The following is an 18,134-nucleotide window of genomic DNA, read 5'->3' as shown; positions in this document are numbered from 1 at the left end:
ATGGCACATTTTATTGAGTCAACGGATGACTTATATTGCTCTCCCGATGGGAGTATATTTAGAGTTATTTATAACTCAAAATATACTCTTTTGCTCTTCTATCTTTCTTTTTTCCTTTCTTTCTTTCTTTCTTTCTTTTTTATGACTTCATCGGGCACGCGAGCAGCGTTCCCGATGGGAGTAGCCCCTGAGGCTACAGCCAAGGACTTGTGCTTGGTTGTAGGCTCCACGCCTTATGCCTCTATATTTTCTTTCTCTCCCGAAGTTTTACAATTTCTCGGGTGCGCGAACAGCGCTCCCGATGGGAGTAGCCCCCGAGGCTATGAGCAAATATTTGTATTTGATCATAGGCTCTCGCCATTTCTATTTTGTCTTTCTTGATCTTTTCATATTTCAAAAGTAGCCCCCGAGCATTTGATCAAAAACTTGTATTTGATCAAAGGCTCGCAACTATTTTTCCATGTCGCCCTTTTTTATGAAACTGTTGAGGCGAATTTTTTCCTGCAAAGGTGACGTTATTGCTGACGATAGCCACGATTTCGAGTCCGAAAATCACGAGAAGTTTTCGCCCGCTGCCTTGCGGGCCCAAAGTATCCATTATCTTGACACGTCGTGCAGGTGGGGGACACACGTCCTCCGCTTTTCCTGGCGCACGTACCGTAACTTCTCCAATGTTAAAATACTTTTTTACCCCTGATTCCACGTGGTTATCATCTGCCGCACACATTTTTCATCCAACGGTCCGCCGCTTCACCGCACCTCTATATAAGATCCCCTTCTTCTTCCTCGAGCACTTCCGCTCGCGCCGTTCCCCTGCTTTCATCTGCAAAACTTCCTCCTGCGCCCCACAACTCTCTGAGCTCATCCTCTCCAAGCTGCATTCCCGCGCCATTGTTGATGCCACCTCGCCGGTTGATCAGACACAGCACGCCTGAATCATCAATGGCTGCCGTGGATCTGGGAAGCGCGGAGTGGGAAAGGTCCAAAATTTCCACCCAAGACATCAATCTCCTGAAGAAGCTGGGGATCAGCAAGAAGCCGAAGGCGCTGTGCTTCCCTAGTGAAGAAAGCTACCCAACCCCTCCAATGGGGTATCGGGTAAGTTTCATCGACCATCTCATCCGCGGTCTTTCCGCCCCCATTCATCCTTTCCTCCGCGGACTACTTTTCGTTTATGGTCTGCAACTTCACCACCTCACGCCAAATTCTATTCTCCACATCTCCATTTTCATCACCCTCTGCGAGGCCTTCCTTGGCGTCCAGCCTAACTGGGCGCTATGGAAGCGCATTTTCTTTTGTCGCCGTAATGGCTCCCCCAATGTCGCCTATAATATAGGCGGCGTTGTTATTTCTGTTCGCCCCACGGTCGACTACTTCGACGTCAAACTCCCTGACTCAGTTCAAGGGTGGCGCAAGAAGTGATTGTACATTGAGGAAGAGAACCATGGATGTGCTGAAGACAACATCCCTCCCTTCGATGGTGCCGAGAAAATCCTTCGCCGCCGCTCCTGGGATGCAGAGGCTACCGAAGAAGAAAAAGCGTCGACAGAGGCCCTGATGGCTCGTATCCATGAGTTGCAAAATACTCGTGGCAAGGAGCTGTCAGGTATTCAGATCACATCGTATTTTCTTAGAACCAGGGTGCAGCCTCTTCAACCTCGCAAATACCCTCTCTGGAAGTACGCTAGCGACAAGGACGTAGATCGGTTGTCGGCGGATTTAGAGGTCAAGGACTTAGAAAAGCTTGTCCGAAAAATCTCCTCCCTCAGCAAAAAAGATCATGTCCCTTCTTCTTGTCGTGTAAAACCGTACAGCGCCACCAATGCGCTTCCCAAGGTAAACTTTGTCGATTGATTTGTTATTGCCTTGCTATCCTTTTTTGTAACTCCTTTCTTGATATCTTCCCCTGTGTTTTTATATAGAACCATCCAAATCTTGTCTCGCTTCCTCCTCTTCCTGAAGGTGGAGAAGTCGAGGAAAGGGCCGTTGTCACCAATGACAACCAAGATGCCCCCTCATTTGTGAATGAACCCGTAGATTCCCAAAAATCTGCGGGATCTTCTGAACGTACTGCATCGGCACAATCTCCTCCTCCTGCTGTTTCTCCAAGGAACAAAAGGAAAAGGGACGAGGTCGAAGATTCCGGCACCTCCAAAGCCGAAGAAGTTGGTCCTTCACGCCAGAAGGCAACTTATGATCCATACCTTGAGTCCCTTATCAGCTCGTAAGTTACCTTTTATTTCACTTTATTTTGTACTCGAAGATTTTTGTCTATCTTGCTTTTTATGCTGCCGACATTTAACCGCAGTGATGATGAGGAAGAAGTACCAGCTGTTGATGTGGCTGCTCGAACGAGTACGTCACATACTCTGATTGTTTCGGAGACGCCAGTCAAAGGAGAGGAATCCTCGCCTCCTCAACAAAACGTCGGCGCTCCTACTCCTCCTTCAAGCCCTCTTGTCCCTTCACCAAAAAGGACAAGGGTTGAAACAATCCCGGAGCCTACCCTCCAATTGGGTAGCTCCTCTAGCCCTCTCTTGAATGATGTAAGCTTTTCAATTTTCTTGCCACTGTCTATATTTCTTCTGTTTGCTTCTTTATGCCATCATATTTTTCCCATACCGACATTTTCTTTCTTTGTCTTTCTTTGACAGCCTATGATCAAAGAGCTTGTTCGCATCGGTGCCCAGTTCATTGGGTACCGTGAGTATGCCAGCAAGACTGAAGGTAATAATTCTTTGCTAGCCTTTGTTTATAACTTCTTGCTCCTGTTTTGTCGCAATTTTAACGATTCTTAACTATTTTGGCAGAAAAACTTGCGGAGGCTAACAAGCTTGTCGACACACTTGCTCAGAAGTTAGAGCAAAGTGAAGCGGCTCGCAAGAAGGCTGAACTTGATGCTAGTAAAGCTAAAGCGGAGGCTGATAAAGCCAAGGCAGAAGCTGCTGGTATCAAAGATCTGCAGAAAAGACTTGATGATGCCGAAACTGCTTTGAACGAGCACAAAGCTGCCCAGGCCACTCGTGAAAAGGCGATCATCAAGCGCTTGGAGACGCAGAATCAGCGCTTTGTCAGTAAGTTTGTCGATACACTCTATTTTTTCTTAGACTTGCTTTTCTTTACTCACTGTCGACTAACATATATTTTCTGCGACAGGTAAAACAAACCAAGAATTCGAGCTTGGAGATCCTGACAACGATCCTCTTCTTGACGCGCTTTCTATGCTTGAGTTTCATGGAACTGAAGCTCGCGAAGGCATTGGGCATGCTGATTCAGGATTGTTGCGGCTGTTCCCCTACTTCTTCCCGAAGAAAGCGGAACCCAAGACTTTCCTTGCTCTTGCCAAGGACTTCAACCCGCCAGAGGATCTGTTATCACCAGATTTTGGACAAATCCAGAGGTGGGCCGTAAGAGAGATGGGCTTAGAGGACTACACGTGGAAGATCTCTGAAGCGGCCTTGCACGGAGAATTTGGGCTAGTTTGCCCGTGTATCTTTAATTATAGTAGATTATGTTCTAGATCAAGATTAGAGTTTGTATCGTGCACGGTGGGATATTCCCACATTAGAAAGTCCGCTGGACTATAAATATGTATCTAGGGTTTATGGAATAAACAACAACACAACGTTCACCCCAAAACAAACCAATCTCGGCGCATCGCCAACTCCTTCGTCTCGAGGGTTTCAATCAGGTAAGCGACATGCTGCCTAGATCGCATCTTGCGATCTAGGCAAAGACAAGCCCCACGTTGTTCATGCGTTGCCCGCATCAAGCGTCTTTGATCGCGCGCAACGTTTTTATCATAGATGTGTCAGGGATTTCACTGCTCTTCGTAGAAAGATGCTTTCGAAGTGAAACCCTCGCATGCCTAGCCGACCTCACGCCTATCTCGTGCGTGGGGCGGCACCCTGCTTGTTCATCATCTAGTAGATCTGATCCGTTACGATTGCTCCTTGCTCTGCAAGGATTAGTTTAATATCTGCAATAGTTAGGCCTTACGAAGGGGGGGAGGATCCAGCGGCACGTAGGGTGGTGTTCGCAAGTCCTAAACAGGATGTTCCGATGATCAACGTCACGTTGGTTGTGTGGCCTTGTTTAGGATCGGCTTACGAGCACCGTGCGTGGCCGCGAGGCCCAACCTGGAGTAGGATGATCCGATTATGCGGTGAAAACCCTAAATCGTCGTAGATCTCATTAGCTTTATCTTGATCAAGCAGGATCACCAAGTATTCGTGCACCCCGTACGGATCATGGGTGGATCGGCTCTTTGAGCCGATTCACAGGATAACCTGAGAGCCGATCGAGGCTCTGATTTAATGTTTACGTGTATGCCATGCAGGAACTAAGCGAGGCATCCCCATCACCTTCCTGACCAGGTATAGGTCAGGTGGCACGCCCTTGCACTTCGCATCGCCGCGTGACCGTAAGAGCATTGCGGGCCGTCGCTCGAGGGGTCTCAGCCAGCCGCAGCTCTAGGCTCTTCCCGGCTCTACCGTGTTGACAGCCGCTGCCCGCCGGTGGGTTTTGGCGATCAACACATTCTCGCACGCCCGGTGGGACAATCATCTACATCAACCACATCGCCATCTACATCCGAGATGGCGGCGGACGGCACGCCCGGTCACCTACGAGGAGCTGCTCGCTGAGCTCAAGAAGAAACATGACGAGATCAAGGCCACCCTCGAAGCCGACCTCATCGGCTCTTTTCGCAGAACCCGTACCCATGGCATCAGATGGAAGGGGTTCTCACCACAAGGTGCGCTCGATGGGATAGATCTCTGCCCCGTCGGAGGAACGCACCAGGGCCCTACGGCAGGAGATCAACTACTTGGTGGCTCACTCGCTACACCGCCACTCTGAAAACTTGGTCAACGTGTTGGAGCGTCTCGCTCTGCGCGTGATCCAGGAGATCATGAGCCACCAGTACTCGCCGACAGGACCAGCTCTCGGGACGCACCAAGGAGAGTTGCCACTCCAGTCCCGTCCACCGCTGCCATATGCGTTGGCAGCACCAGCTGAAGTGCCGGCTACACCGGCATTCGTCGTCTACAAGATCGGTGGTGACCCTAGTGACTACCAGTTCTTGGCCGAGGCGCCCAAGGAGATCCCTCAAGGATACGCGTGCACGTATGTGCCGATTGTGGCAACCGGCCACTCTCAAACCAGGCCACAACGTCAGGGACTCGGCGCAAACAGGAGGAACGTCAGCAACAGAGCTTGAGAAGCAGACGTGGCTAACTAAGTACGCCACCCCGACGAAACTCCCGAGCCCAGCTCCTGCAGTTGGCTCAGAGCTGGAAAAGCAAACATGGCTGGCTAAGTACGCCACCCCGACGAAACTCCCGAGCCCAGCTCCTGCAGTTGGCTCAGAGCTGGAAAAGCAAACATGGCTGGCTAAGTACGCCACCCCGGCGAATCTTCAGAATGCATCTCCTGCAGCCAGCACGGCGGATCAGATCAGTACCATACTGAGAGACCAGTTCGGCATTATGCCGAAAAGGAGGGCAATCGGCTATTCCAAGCCGTACCCCGACGAGTACGAGATGATCCCGCTGCCACCTAAATATCGGCTCCCTGACTTCTCCAAATTCAGTGGATCGGATGGCTCCAGCTCCATCGAGCACATCGGCCGATATTTGGCGCAACTAGGACCGGCTTCAGTGTCGGATCAGCTACGCGTGAGGCTCTTTTCACGGTCCCTCACAGATCGGCTTTGGATGGTATACCTCTTTGCCGCCAAACTCCATCCAGTCTTGGAAGCAATTGGAAGAACAGTTCCATACGCAATACCATTCAGAAGCTTCCGAGTCTAGCATTGCCGATCTAGCACAACTACGTCGTAAGCGCGGAGAAACGGTGACAGAGTACATCCGCCGCTTCAGAATCTTAGGAACCGATGTTATTCGGTTCGTATAACCGAAAAGGAAGCGATCGAATTGGCGTAGCTGGCCTTGCAACACAGCTCAAGGACATGGCCTCCCAAGCAGATTATCCTCGCCGGCGCACATGGTTCGTAAAACTATCAAAGCATATGAACAGCGCCACCTAGACTGTACCAAGACAAGTTCAAGCGTGCAGTAGTCATGGACGATACAGAGGAAGGTGAAGTCCCTGCGGGATACCAAGAATAACAAGTGGCTGAGTGGACACGGGGAGGAACCCCCGTATCCCGCAAATGGGTAAAGCCACCAGGGCCGCCTGTGGGATTTGATTTTGACGTGACCAAGACTGAACAAATCTTCGACCTCCTGCTTAAGGAGAAACAGTTGACGATTCTGAAGGTCTCAAGTTCCCTACGGCGCAAGAGCTAAACGGAAAGCCAGACCGCAAATTCCACAACTCGCTTTCCCATGCCACAAACGATCGCAGTGGTGTGGCGTCAAAGACATCCAAGCGGCGATAGAGAAGGGGCGTTTAATTTTCAACCAGTACGCCATGAAGGTAGACACCCAGCCCTTCCCCGCCGTTAACATGGTAGAAGTCATCTACCCCGAGGGCTGCCAGCCAGGTCCCACGTTCAGCATCAACATGGTAGGGCCTGGGAACCACTCTGGCAAAGATGGAGATGAGGGCAGCTGCTCTCATAGCAAGGACACAGAAGAGGCCGCTCCACGCGATCGGCTCCATCATGATGGCAAGCGCTACGTCACAGAGGGAGAAGTGAAGAACATAAGATATCAGCGACCTCTCTCTGATCACCTCCTCAACAAATATGTGAGTCAGTATGACCAACGCCGACGGTCCAACTGTGATGATGAAGGAGATCGTCTGGCTAGAGAAGCCAGAAGACATCGTCGGCAGGATCGCGATGAGGAGGAGCACGAGCGCCGTGCCACGGACAGGCCAAGGGAGCAAGATGACAACGCCAGACATCGGGACCGCCCTTTCTTCGTACATCGCTGGGATTCAGGAATGAGCCGATTGCCCACAATCGGCAATTGCCCAGAATGCAACAAGAAGAAGAAGGAGGCAGCCAACGTGTCTGTGTTTGAGCGCTTAGGGCCTCTCCCACCACCAAGCAAACGCGCTGAGTCAACTCGTTGGGCAGATCTTGAGGATTCCGAAAACGAGGGACCAGAAGAAGAAGACAGGTACCACCGTCCAAGGTGGTGCCCTGACGGACTCAGCCGTTCACAAAAACGCAGGGTTCAGCGGTTACGCGGCCTCGAGGAAGCCGAAAGGTTATACCTGCATACGCTAAGAAAGGCACGGCCTGATCTGGCTGCAAAGGTTCAGCGAGCCCTGAATGAAGAGGGTCGTCCACGGAGAATGGAGTGGCGCCCCAAACAAAGGAGAGCCGATGATGAAACATCGGCTGGCACAAACATGGTGTTTGTCTTGCCGACAGAGTTTAGTGCTCCACGATTATACGATGTACTCAAGGTGGATGACAGCAGGCGCATCAAGTCAGAGGTTGGGTTGGTTTTATCCAGCCTAACCGAGTAGCAAGATTAAACCAATGAGCGAACCGTGCGAGGCTGATCCTTGTGATCGGCCCCAAAAATTTTATGGAGGAACATTACAAAACCTTCATCGAACAAGCAATGTGGAGGCCGATTCCAGCAACCGGCCAAAATTATCTTCTGCACATATTCTGTTTATGGTCAGCAACGATCTACTGGGCAGCGGCCACGTCGGCAGATGAAAGTCAGCATGAATCTTTGCGAAGTCGACGTGCAAGTGCAGTGCACGACTTATTAAGAAAGCCGATATCTGCAATCATTTGGCAGATTCGGCTCGGGGGGCATATAGTCAGATGAACATGTGCGGATAAACATGTGCAGACATGCGTGCGGTGGAACATTGGGGGCCGATTAAGAAAAATCGGCCAAACAAAAAAAAAAAAATTCGCAAGAAGCGAAGCCGATGCGCAGTCATCGACTTTAGTACAGTTGCACGGGACCAAGACCTACTGGCTATGTGTTCAAGGATTTACATCGACGTCGATGTTCAGTAGGAGAAAGCTGATCAACGACTTATGCATCCTCGCCGGTATTCTTGCCTTGATGAAGGCTCGGGGGGCAGCTCGCCCTAGAAGTTCTTTAGAGAGCCGATTTTGATGGAATCGGCTGGCATTATGATTCGGAGGTTGGTGGTGACACATGTGGTTAGCTCACGACTGTCCTCGCCTTGATGAAGACTCGGGGGGCAACGGACTACATCGAGATTGCATCGATTGATCCTGCGTTGTGATCCTCTCTGGAAGCAGTTCTGTTCGTGAAAGAAGATTGCTGAAGCTATGGAGAGGAATCAGGAAGGGAGGCCGTCGGCTTTTACAGATTTTGGACTGGCCTGTCGCTGCACAGGGATTGGATTCTCAAAATAGCCGATGAATAGTCATCGGCTAAGGGATTGCGAAAAAATATGGTCAGATACCAAATCGCAGCCTGAAATTGAGAAGTTCTTGGCCTACGAGCTAATCGACATAAGAATCCAGCTTCATGGGCGGCCAAAAATCGATACATTGCTATCGGTCTTGACATGGCAGGCGGAAGGAATGAAATTGGGGCAATTGAAAGATGAATCAAAAGAACAATTTCATTAAGTCAGAGGAGCGGCTTTACAAGAAAGAGCCGATAGCTCTCAAAAGAGGGATCTAGTGCCTAGCGCACTGCTACTACTAGTCCTATTTCTACTAATCGTCGCTATCCTCGTCGTCGCCGCCGTCGATGTCGTCGGCGCTGCTCCCGGGGAGCTCCTCGTCGCTGCTACCCCAGCCTGTGGCCGGAGCCTCTTCCTCCTCGTCATCATCATCGTCCTCGCTGTCCGCCCAGGAGCGGAAGCGCTTGGTTGGCGGGTACCCGGCGGAAGAGGAAGATTCATCTTCTTCCTCCTCTTCTTCTTCTTCGTCGTCATCTTCATCCTCGCTGTCCGCCCACATGCGGGAGCGCTTCTTCGGCGGGAGCTTGACGGAGGGGAAGGCCTTGGCCTTCGCTGCTTCTCCTTCTTTCTTCTCCTCATCGGAGGGGAGGGGGTTCACTTCGGAAGAAGGTTTGTCCTCATTCTTTTTCGGCGAGAATGGGGGGAAGAGGTTTGAGAAGGAGGAGGAAGAGGAAGACATTGCTGAGGGAAAAGAGGGTTTTTTGGGTGCCGATGGCTGGAATAGAGGAAGGAGATGAAGAAAGTTAATCGATCGGCACAGTTAAATAATGAGGAGCCTGGTGGAAATTTACTGTCATTACAGTTTCCAAGGAGATGACGCCAGAGCTATCGAATTTTGCAGAGAAGCTGAGAAGACAGGGCATAATGATAACGGATACTGCAACAGCTCTGCTCTGCCACGACATGACCCTTCGAAAGGAAAGCTTAAATGATTTTGGAAAAATTATTTCCAAAACCAGGGGGGCATGTGTTATCACCAGATTTTGGACAAATCCAGAGGTGGGCCGTAAGAGAGATGGGCTTAGAGGACTACACGTGGAAGATCTCTGAAGCGGCCTTGCACGGAGAATTTGGGCTAGTTTGCCCGTGTATCTTTAATTATAGTAGATTATGTTCTAGATCAAGATTAGAGTTTGTATCGTGCACGGTGGGATATTCCCACATTAGAAAGTCCGCTGGACTATAAATATGTATCTAGGGTTTATGGAATAAACAACAACACAACGTTCACCCCAAAACAAACCAATCTCGGCGCATCGCCAACTCCTTCGTCTCGAGGGTTTCAATCGTAGCGACATGCTGCCTAGATCGCATCTTGCGATCTAGGCAGCACAAGCCCCACGTTGTTCATGCGTTGCCCGTACTGAAGCGTCTTTGATGGCGGGCAACGTAGTTATCATAGATGTGTTAGGGTTAGCATAGCTCTTCGTATAAACATGCTTACGTAGTGCAACCCTCGCATGTCTAGCCGCCCTCACGCCTATCTCGTGCGTGGGGCGGCACCGCTTGTTCATCATCTAGTAGATCTGATCCGTTACGATTGCTCCTTGCTCTGCAAGGATTAGTTTAATATCTGCAATAGTTAGGCCTTACGAAGGGGGGGAGGATCCAGCGGCACGTAGGGTGGCGTTCGCAAGTCCTAAACAGGATGTTCCGATGATCAACGTCACGTTGGTTGTGTGGCCTTGTTTAGGATCGGCTTACGAGCACCGTGCGTGGCCGCGAGGCCCAACCTGGAGTAGGATGATCCGATTATGCGGTGAAAACCCTAAATCGTCGTAGATCTCATTAGCTTTATCTTGATCAAGCAGGATCACCAAGTATTCGTGCACCCCGTACGGATCATGGGTGGATCGGCTCTTTGAGCCGATTCACAGGATAACCTGAGAGCCGATCGAGGCTCTGATTTAATGTTTACGTGTATGCCATGCAGGAACTAAGCGAGGCATCCCCATCACCTTCCCGACTGTATAGGTCAGGTGGCATGCCCTTGCACTTCGCATCGCCGCGTGTGACCAGAAGAGCATTGCGGGCCGTCGCTCGGAGGGGTCTCAGCCAGCCGCAGCTCTAGGCTCTTCCCGGCTCTACCGTGTTGACAGGCCGCTGCCCGCCGGTGGGTTTTGGCGATCAACAGGATCTTGGACTGAAGATGCGCCAGGAGAACATGAAGATTGCTGTCAAAAACACTGTAGCCTTGGTCGCTGATAGCCAACAAACCATCGACTGGGCAAAAGTAGGCGACACGGAGCAGATAGAGCAAACAAAATGGCGATCGCTGATTAAGGCGGCAAAGCCCAACACGAAGAAAATCCTGGCCTATCTCGGAATCAAGCCATCTTCAACTCCTAGCTCATCAAAGCCGGAGGTCTAGTTGAATGCCCCTTCTTTTTATTTTTTCTGTTTCTTTAGCTATTGTCGCCATATTAGCTTTGGCGACAATTATCTTAGTAGTCCTTTTGAAGAACTCCTTCTGTAATATCCATGTAAATTTCTTGAAGATCAATGGAATTCTGTCTTGTGCAATCCTTTGATATTTGAATTTTCTTTTCCAGTTGATATTTGATAACTACTTTGCCAATCCTCATTCCGCCGATACTTCTCCTGCATCCTCCTTCTCGAAGAAAACACTGGTCAACGATAACCTCGTCGAAGGTTCTTCAAGACAACACTTGTCGCAAGATTTGCAAGAACTACGCCAACAACTCCAATCCATGAAGAAACAAACTCTTGCGATGATGGAACAATCTCGACAAGCATCCGAGAGAGAGAAAATTGCTCTTCAACAGGCAAAAGAAGCCATTGCTGCAAAGGATGCTGCTGTTGCTGAGGCTACCGAGGCTTCTTCTCGAGAGAATTATATGCTTCAGCTGATGACTGACGCCAGCCTGGACATGACAGGTATGTTTCCTGTTCATAATCATGCTGGTCGTTGTTTTTACTATTTTTTCCTTCCTTGACAATTTATTTGCTGTACCAGGCTCATTTTTGGATACTGCTGCCGAAGACCAACGTGTTGAAGCTCGAGCCAACGTTCTGCTCAGACTGGCTGCACAACATGGTTCTAATTTTTGGGTTACCCCTGAGCGTACCCGCCAAATTGTCAGATTCCAAGATCGTGCGGCTCAGGTCCGTGACTTCCTTGACTTCTGTACGAAGACTTTGTTTTTGGTTTATGGAACCATGTTTCCTCGCAACAAGATGCCAGAAACTCTTCCTGCTTTAATGGAAAAATTTCGAGATGCTCCTCGAATCCATGGCTTTGTGCGGGCTCAACTCTCTGCTGGCGCAAGATTTGCTATGATGATGATAAAGATTTGCTATCCAAAATTGCCCATGAATCAAATTGTTCCCACGTGCCTGGCCAAGATGTCGAAGAAAAAGAGAAACATGGGCAAGATTGATGATCTGGTGACTCCTGTAGCCGAAGATATGATGGATGAACTTCTTCGGATGGATGCTGAGTTCTTTGTGAAGGGTAGCTATGCCGAGCATAGTACTCATCCTTCCAATGAGCGAATAACCATAGATCAAGTGCTAGGTATCCATTGAGGGTTTTCTCCTTTTTCTTGCTGTAGTTTCACCATTGTGTATTTGTAAACATGATCTATATTGTAAAGCTGTCGACTCTGAAAATATGTATTGTTTCTATTTTTGATCATCAAGCCCCCGAGCCTTTGGCTGAAATTTGTACTGTTTTGTTATCTCAAAGATTCTTTTTCTTGTTGCAAGAACTTATCTTTATTTTTCCATCGATGGGTTATGAGCCCCCGAGTGTCTTGGTGGCGAAGTTCTATATTTTTGTTGCGAGGTTTTCAGACCAAGGCACTAAAATTTTGACGAGTACACTATATTTAGAATTATTATCTTCCGATGTTCTATTTGGCGAGGTATTCTTGTACCAAGGCGAAATATTTCGGTAAGTCTAGTTTATCTATATTGTGTATATTTTGTAACTTGAAGGCGTTGAGCCCCCGAGCGTGTCGAAGAATAAGAAGTATATCTCCACTATCTTTATTATATAGCAGCACCGCGAGCCCGCCTCATTAAAAACCTTTCCGGCCCCACTCGGTGCCCCGAAAAGGAAAAGAGTGCGTCTGAAAACTCGCGGGCGTTTCAGTACATTGTATTTTTACAGAGGAGGACTATATTTCGACTCTAGGCGTAGAACCGCCTGAGCTGTGCCACGTTCCAGGGGTTTTTCTTGGGAACCCCTGTCTTCTTGTCCTTGATCCTGTATGCACCTCCTTCGATTACTTATGTGACGATGTAAGGGCCTAGCCATGGCGACTCGAGCTTTTCAGTACTTTTTTGATTTAACCGTAAGACCAAATCTCCGACCTGGAAAGATCGTGGCCTTAACCGTCGACTGTGGTAGTTTTTGAGGTCCTGCTGGTATTTGGTGACTCATGAAAGTACTTCGTCTCGAGCTTCATCAAGTGCGTCTACGTCGTCCTCCAAAGCTTTTCTTGAAGTTTCCTCGTCATACTCTGTCACTCTTGGAGAATCATGCTCTATTTTAATTGGCAGTACTGCCTCAGCTCCGTGGACGAGGAAGAACGGAGTTTCTTGTGTCGCCGTATTTGGTGTTGTTCGGATGCTCCATAAAACACTTGGCAATTCCTCTGGCCAGGTATGTCGAGCCTTTTCAAGCGGTCCTAGCAAGCGTTTTTTGATACCGTTGCAGATGATGCCATTGGCTTTCTCGACTTGGCCATTGGTTTGCGGGTGCCCAACTGACGCAAAGTGCAACTTAATGCCTACTTCTGCGCAGTACTCCTTGAATTCCTTGGATGTAAAGTTGGTACCGTTGTCTGTGACAATGCTATGAGGCACTCCGAACCGAAAAACGAGGCCTTTCACAAACTTTATTGCTGATGCTGCATCTGGTGAATTTATTGGCTTCGCTTCTACCCACTTTGTGAATTTGTCGACAGCGACCAACAAGTACTCATATCCTCCTGGCGAAGCTTTGTGCAACTTGCCCACCATATCGAGTCCCCATTGGGCAAAGGGCCACGACAATGGTATTGGCATCAACTCTGCCGCCGGAGAGTGAGGTTTTGCGGCGAATCTCTGGCACGCATCGCAGGTTCTTACTATCTCTTTTGCATCCTTGATTGCTGTCAACCAGTAAAATCCTGCCCGAAAAACCTTGGCTGCAATAGCTCGGCTGCTCGCGTGGTGACCACATATTCCTTCGTGCACATCTTTTAGGATTATCCTTCCTTCTTCGGGTGTGACGCACCTTTGCAAGACGCCTGAAATACTTCGCTTGTATAACTCCCCTTTGACCACTGTGAAAGCTTTGGACCATCGAATAATTCGCCTTGCCACAACTGGATCGTCGGGTATTTCTTTCCGAAGGATATACGATATGTAGGCTTGCATCCAAGGAACTTCTACCATCATCACAAGCTCTTGGTCTTCTTCGTCCTCCACAGCTTCTTTGAGGGGCGCCGAAGTTTTTCCTTCCTTTGCTTTTTTCTGCGCTTTCTTCGGCTTTGTGGATCTCTCCGCTATTTCTTCCCAAAATACGCCTGGCGGGATTGGGAGGCACTGCGACCCGATGTTTGCAAGAACGTCGGCTTCATCATTGCTCAGCCTACTTCGCATCCATCAAACAGCTTCTCAAGCTCATTGTACACCTCCTTGTATGCTATCATGCTATCATTGACTGCATCACATTGGTTCATAACTTGCTAATCCACCAATTGTGAGTCGCCAAAGATTTTTAGTCGAGTTGCGCCGCAAGCTTTCGCCATCTTCATCCCATGTATGAGAGCTTCGTATTCTGCTTCATTGTTGGATGCGTTTGGGAACGTCATCCGTAGGACATACTTTAACTTGTCGCCTTCAGGTGATATAAGTATTACTCCTGCGCCAGCTCCTTCTACTCTCTTGGATCCATCAAAGTTCATAGTCCAAGTTCTCGACAAATCTGGGGGTCCTGTGTTTTGCAGCTCCATCCACTCTGCAATGAAATCTGGCAAAACTTGCGACTTGATTGCCTTTCTTTTTTCATACGTGATGTCCCGAGGGGAAAGTTCTATTCCCCAAAGGGAGACACGCCCTGTAGCTTCTGGATTGTTCAGTATATTTGAGAGAGGTGCTTCATTGACTACTATTATCGGATGTGCCGAAAAATAGTGGCGCAACTTTCTTGCCGTTGTAATCACTCCATATGCTAATTTCTGGTACTGCGGGTACCGCTGTTTGGAAGGCGATAAAACTTCACTGATGAAGTATACCGGCCTTTGCACTCCATGGAGTTTCCCTTCTTCTTCTCTTTCGACGACTAGCACCGTGCTAACCACCTGGGGTGTGGCTGCAATGTACAGCAGGAGAGGTTCCTTTTCCTTCGGCGCCACCAAGATTGGTGGTGTCGAGATTATGCGCTTCAGATCCTCGAAAGCTCTATCGGCTTCTTCGTTCCACTGGAATTTCTCCCCTTGCTTTATTAGAGCGTAAAACGGTAGCGCTTTTTCTCCCAGCCTGGTGACGAACCTGCTTAAAGCTGCGACTCGCCCAGTTAATTGTTGTATTTCTTTCAACTTTGTTGGCTTCCTCATTGTTACGATAGCTTGTATTTTGTCGGGATTTGCTTCAATCCCTCTTGCTGAAACTAAAAACCCAAGAAGTTCTCCTGCTGGGACGCCGAAGGAGCACTTCGTCGGGTTCAGCTTGAGGCAGAATTTGTCGAGGTTGTCAAAGGTTTCCTTGAGATCCTCGATCAGCGTCGCCCCCTTTTTTGACGTTATGACGACATCGTCGATGTATACTTGCACATTTTTCCCAATCTGTGTCGCCAAACACTTCTGCATCATCCTCTGATATGTTGCTCCCGCGTTTTTCAGACCAAAGGGCATTGTTCTGTAGCAAAACACGCCTTAAGGTGTGATGAACGCTGTTTTTACTTCATCTTCTTCTTTTAACCTGATCTGGTTATAACCAGAATACGCGTCCAAAAAGGAAAGACGTTCACATCCTGCCGTGGAGTCGATAATTTGGTCGATCCTCGGGAGGGGAAAGTGATCATTTGGACAATGTTTATTGAGACACGTAAAGTCGACGCACATGCGAAGGACCTTAGTGTTTTTCTTCGGCACCAACACTGGATTAGCTACCCATGTGGCCTCTGTGTGCAGCTCCTTGATAAAACCAGCTTCTCTCAGTCGATCAATTTACGACAAAGATAGCCTTGCGCTTTGGTTCAAAAACGCCGCAAAGGTTGTTTGATTGGTCTCGCTTAGTGGATCCAAGTTTAGGTGGTGCTCGGCAAGTTCCCCGGGTACTCCTGGCATGTCACCTGGACACCATGCGAAGATTTTCCAGCTTCACGGAGGAACTCGACGAGCGCTTTCCTATGCGAGGTCCATGTCGTTTGCGATGGATGTCGTCTTTTTTGGGTCTGTCGGGTGAATCTGCACCTCCTTAGAATTTTTCTCGGTGTTGAAAGTTGGTTCTTTATTTGGCCTTCCAACGTCTGGCAGCACGTCGTAGTCAGTCATGAGCCTTGACGCCAAATACTCAGCTTGCATCCCGAAAGTTTCTGATATTCGATGAAAATCCTTATCACATTTATCGGCTAGGGCGAAGCTTCCTTTGACTGTGATTGGTCCCTTAGGTCCAGGCATCCTCCATAGCAGGTACGTGTAATGTGGCACCGCCATAAATCTAGCATATGCTGGTCGACCCAACAGAGCGTGGTACTGTGACGGACAATCTACGACTTCGAACTCCAGCTTCTTGATTCTGTAATTTTCTCGGGTCCCAAATTGGACGTCGAGATTAATCTTCCCCAGCGGATAACTTGGCTTCTCTGGCGTGATACCGTGGAATCTCGTGTCTGTTGGCTTCAGGTTTGCTAAGGATATGTTCATCTTCCTTAATGTATCTGCGTACATGAGGTTTAAGCTGCTGCCACCATCTATAAACACGCGAGATACGTCGAATCCTGCGATGACTGCTGGTAGTATGAGTGCTGATTGCCCTGGTCGAGGAACTTGCTGTGGATGGTCCGCTATGGTGAAGCCAATGTCCTGCCCTGACCAATTAAGGTACTCGACTATTGGTGGAGGCATTTTTTCTGCCATGAACACCTGCCGCGAGATTACTTTCTGAGTTCTATTGGATGGCCTTCCCTTCTGAATCATCGAGACCGCTCCATTAGAGTTAGGATCCACGTAAGGTGGTGGTGGAGGTGTTGCCGCTATTCTGAGCTGATGTCGATTGTCGTCCGTAATCGCGGGAGGAGGTGGCAAGTGAATCTCACTCCTGGGTTCTCGAGGATTTCTCTGTGTTGCCTGAGCATTAGCGTGCCCTGCATACCTTAGCATTGCCTGGAAATTGCGACAATCCTTCTGCAGATGTCCTGACTGTCTTTTTCCGTTGCTGTTGAGGAAAAAGTGCATCTGGCACGGCCCGTTCATCATCTCTTCGGGAGACACAAAAGGCCTCTGGAACCTTGGCCCGCTATTTTGCCTATTGTTTCGAGAGTCATCTCTGTTGTCTCCTCGTTGCTCGTTGCTTCTCTGGTACTCATCTCTGTTGTTTCCTCCTGTGCTTGATCGGAAGCCAGCCGAGATTTGTCCTGGAGCATCATAGTTCGAGTACTGCCGAGGAAATTGTCGCCTTGGTTGGTAATTTCGACCGCGATCTTCCTCTAGCGACCTATGCCGTTTGTTGTGAAAAGCATCTTCTCCATCTGTCCATCTGTTTGCTATTTCCATTAATGCGGATACTGTCTTTGGATTGGTCCTCCCCAGATCCTCGACAAAATCTCCACGCCTGATTCCTGCGACAAACGCATCTATTGCTCTCTCGTCAGATATATTTTCTGCCGAGTTTTTGATGATATTCCATCTTTGGATATATTTTCTCATAGGCTCGTCTGGCTTTTGTCGGCACGCTCTTAGCTCCTCTAATGACGCAGGTTTTTTACATGTGGACCGGAAGTTCTTGACGAACACGTACTCGAAGGTTTCCCAGCTGTCGATAGATCCTGGAGGAAGTTTCTTTATCCAAGATCGTGCGGCTCCACTTAGATGCACCTGGATGCTTTGCATAGCTGTCGCTCTGGTTCCTCCTGTGAGCTTCACCGTCTCGAGATAATCGATTAGCCAATCCTCTGGATCTTGAAGGCCGTCGAATTTCTTGAAGTTATCGGGTAACTTGAATCCCGAAGGGACTCGAGTTTTTCGAACTCTCCTTGTGAAGCATGGCAACCCACACATATCCTCGTCGTTTAGCTCTGCGGATTGCCGATGTTCCCTTCTGCTTTGTCGCGCTCTGTCGACCCTTGCTTGTGCTGCCGTGTCCCTTGCTCCACTTGGTCTTCGGGAGCTGCTGTTGTTGCTGCCGCAGGTCGCGGACTATTTTGCCTTGCTGTTCCTTCGGGAGGTGTTGACACAAACGCCGTCCCCATGGCTCCAACTCCTACCATTGCCATGTTATACAATGCCTCCCTTGGATCTCCTGGGGGTGGTCTGGATGCAAGGATGAAAGCTTGTGTCGCCATATACCCAGCTTCTGGTGTCTTGGGGATGATGTTCCCTCTCGTGTCTATCGACATAAAAGACATGTCGAGGTTTTGAACCAAGTGCTCTCTTTCTCCTTCAGGTACGTTTTGCAACCTTGATCTTGCTCTGTTCCGAGCTTCCCTGTGGCTATCACCCGAAGTTCTGGATTGTCGACTCAGCTCTGCCCTTCGCCTACTTGATGCAGAGGCTGCCTCCTTTCTTCTGTTTAGCTCA

Source organism: Lolium perenne, chromosome 6, assembly GCF_019359855.2.
Source record: "Lolium perenne isolate Kyuss_39 chromosome 6, Kyuss_2.0, whole genome shotgun sequence".
Classification (NCBI taxonomy): Eukaryota; Viridiplantae; Streptophyta; class Magnoliopsida; order Poales; family Poaceae; genus Lolium; species Lolium perenne.
The sequence above is the reverse complement of the archived record's forward strand: the minus strand, read 5'-3'. Positions refer to the sequence as shown.